Below are 3,382 nucleotides of genomic sequence, written 5' to 3'. Positions count from 1 at the left end.
CCTTGTGGTTGCTCACCTGTGGGAAGCTTCCAAGGAATTATAGTGGTTTATTGGTTCACCCTGACAAAGAATGAGGAGGGATATAGGGGGAGATTATAGAGTTTGAGAGATGATCATGAAACAATGTAGAATATTAATGTTCCCTTTTGTGTTTTTGCAAATTGAAATCGTAAATTGCCTTAAATGCTTCCGAATTGCAAACAAGTGACCTGGTATGGAGGAAACTTGGAGTGTGTTGATGCCCTCTTTTTGTTCTGCAGTGGCAGAGTGAATGGTCGTCAGTACAGAGCCGACCTGGAGCTTTACCAGAATATTGTTGCTGAACAGTGCTGCTGGGAAATGAAGTCCAACCAACCCGTTCTCAAACTAGTCAAACAGCAGCAGGGACACTGGGAAAGACTTGTCAGGACTAAGGTACTCAACTTGTGTTCAGTCTACAGCAGAATTATAGAATTTTTCCACATCATCTTCTGATTGATTTAACAGGTGATTTATCTATATATATATATATCTAATATTTTTGTGAGTCACGACATGGATCACCTTGACGACGAGGAAGAAACACCAAACGGTAAGCTGCTGGAGACTGACTTAATTTTTGTGATAATACCTACTTTCAGTGAGAATGATTCGCCCTCTTGTGGTTTTGTGGTTTATAGGGAACACAGGAGAGGACAACTGCTATGTGAATTCAGAGAGCGGTAGTGAAAGTGACTGAACATCTAGCTGTGCATGCATTCATACTTATTCATCATAGGATCACAGGACTGTTATAAAGTTTACACAGTTAAGTGATCTGATTTATACTATAGAAAGAGATTTTTGCTCTGAGATGCAGAGAGCCGTTTGTGTTTCATGCAAATATTTTACATCAGACAATGTTACTTTTGAATTATTAGTCTGTTGGAAAAAAATATTCTCCCTTGCTGTCATCAAAGTAAATAGTGTTCAGTACAGAGTAAGTAATAAGAGTAATCAGAGTAATTAATTCTCACCAAGTGGCATCAAAAAGTATGGAAAAAAATCATATAAAACAAATAACATAAAAAAACTATGAAACCTGTAGTAATATACAAATGCTCCACCATAGTATAAAGTATAGTTCACGTGAGGAGCAATATTGTGGTTATTATATCAAACGGTCATTCTGCCTGTTGGCATTTTGGAGAGAGAGAGAGAGAGAGAGACACAGTTTGAACATTTCTAACTATTTACCAGTGGGCATTATGAAAATGTACAGTTTATTATTTATAAAAGATCAGCAGAAAATACTATTCTGACTGCACACACACACACACACACACACACACTCTGACTGCACACACACACTCTGTCTGCTCTCTGACTGCAGACACACACACGCGCACACTCTGACTGCACACACACACACACACACACACACACTCTGACTGCACGCACACACACTCTGTCTGCTCTCTGACTGCAGACACGCACACGCGCACACTCTGACTGCAGACACGCACACGCGCACACTCCGACTGCTCGCACACACACGCACGAACGCACTCCCGACTGCTCTCTGACTGCACACACACACTCCCGACTGCACGCACACACACTGACTGCACTCCGACTGCACACACACACTCTGACTGCTCTCTGACTGCAGACGCACACACACACTCTGACTGCACACACACACACTCTGACTGCTCTCTGACTGCAGACGCACACACACACTCTGACTGCACACACACACACACACACTCTGACTACACACACACACTCTGACTGCACACACACACACACACTCTGACTACACACACACACTCTGACTGCACACACACACACACACACTGACTGCACTCCTGACTGCACACACACACTGACTGCACTCCTGACTGCACACACACACACTGACTGCACTCCCGACTGCACGCACACACACTGACTGCACTCCGACTGCACACACACACTCTGACTGCTCTCTGACTGCAGACGCACACATACACTCTGACTGCACACACACACACACACACTCTGACTACACACACACTCTGACTACACACACACTCTGACTGCGCACACACACACACACTCTGACTGCTCTCCGACTGCAGACACGCACGCGCGCACACTCCGACTGCACACGCGCGCACACACACTCTGACTGCGCACACACACACTCTGACTGCTGTCGTGACCTTCCCTGGTCACCCCGGATTGTCAGACTCCGTCTTCTGTATTCAGAACATTGAGTGAAAGACAATACCCTGGGTTTGTAGTTTCGCCTTTGCAAAGGGAGAACACTCAGTGAACACAGGCCTTTCAGTCTGCTTCACTCCCCTCCATAAGTTTTCTGCCCCTCCCTGGACACAGGCTCGTGGAGGTACATTTGCATAATCTATTTGCATAATAGATCAACAGTTTTTCAAGACCTTCGTTGGTATTACCATATTGGGACATGTTGCCCTGTTATTCCCACCTACCAATTATAATAATTGGTCTAACATATTTATGACTGTGAAACACTCTGTATCCCTCCTATGTTGGATGATTTATCTTACGTCCGATGCCTCCCAGTGCTTCGCCTTCACCGCATCAAAAGGGTTCCAGGAATGATAACATCCTCCCGAACTCCCTGTAACGGAGGATGTGTTTGTGTGAAAGAGTGTGAAAACCTCCCTTTTTCTCTGAGTGAAAGCATACATACGAGTAAAAATGTGCTCTGTATCATGTCAGTGCATAGGTAACCTTATATAATTCCACACTGCGCACACACACACACACACACTCTGACTGCTCTCTGACTGCACACACACACACACACACACTGACTGCACTCTGACTGCAGACACACGCACACGCTGACTGCTCACTGACACACACACACTCACTGACACACAGACACACGCACACTCTGACCTCCTGACGGACTGTGACTAACCCGTCACCTTCTCTCTCTCTGTGTGTTCAGAGTCGGATCCTGTCCATGTTGCTCTGCTTGTCATCTTCCTCTTCATCCTCCCAGGTACAGCTGGACTTGCAGGTCCTGGTCTGGGGTCCATGTAGGCTGTGTCTCATTTCAGGGTCTGCATCCTTCGGAGGACGCAGCCTACGCGGTCTCAGGAGGCCGCGTCCTCCTGAGGATCCTCCGGAGGATCCTCCACCGTTGGTAAATGGGACGGTCTGGCCTTCAAAGCACTTCCTGATTGTGGCGCGACGTCATAAATTTTGCCCCGGGAAAAACAAAAGCAGCGACAGCGACACAACACGGACTACACAACAAGCGGGACAACAGTGTGGATTTAGACATTTGGAATATTTTAATATATTTATTTGTTGTTGGAGGAAGAGGAGAGGCGGCTCCAGCGGCAGCAAAACCTGTGACGGCTCATTTTCTTCAGGCTGGGAGAGCGCA

At 46.3% G+C, this 3,382-nt stretch overlaps 1 long non-coding RNA gene across 1 annotated transcript; it reads left to right on the top strand.

The window, feature by feature from the left end:
* The first annotated feature begins 516 nt into the window (after positions 1-516).
* On the top strand, positions 517-3,017 carry LOC114429836 (uncharacterized). Its single transcript, XR_003669954.1, has 3 exons — positions 517-571; positions 660-786; positions 2,939-3,017. It is a non-coding gene; the product is annotated as an uncharacterized LOC114429836 (long non-coding RNA).
* The last annotated feature ends 365 nt before the right edge of the window (positions 3,018-3,382 follow it).

Source organism: Parambassis ranga, unplaced genomic scaffold (genome assembly GCF_900634625.1).
Source record: "Parambassis ranga unplaced genomic scaffold, fParRan2.1 scaffold_21_arrow_ctg1, whole genome shotgun sequence".
NCBI lineage: Eukaryota > Metazoa > Chordata > Actinopteri > Ambassidae > Parambassis > Parambassis ranga.
The sequence above is the reverse complement of the archived record's forward strand: the minus strand, read 5'-3'. Positions and strand labels throughout refer to the sequence as shown.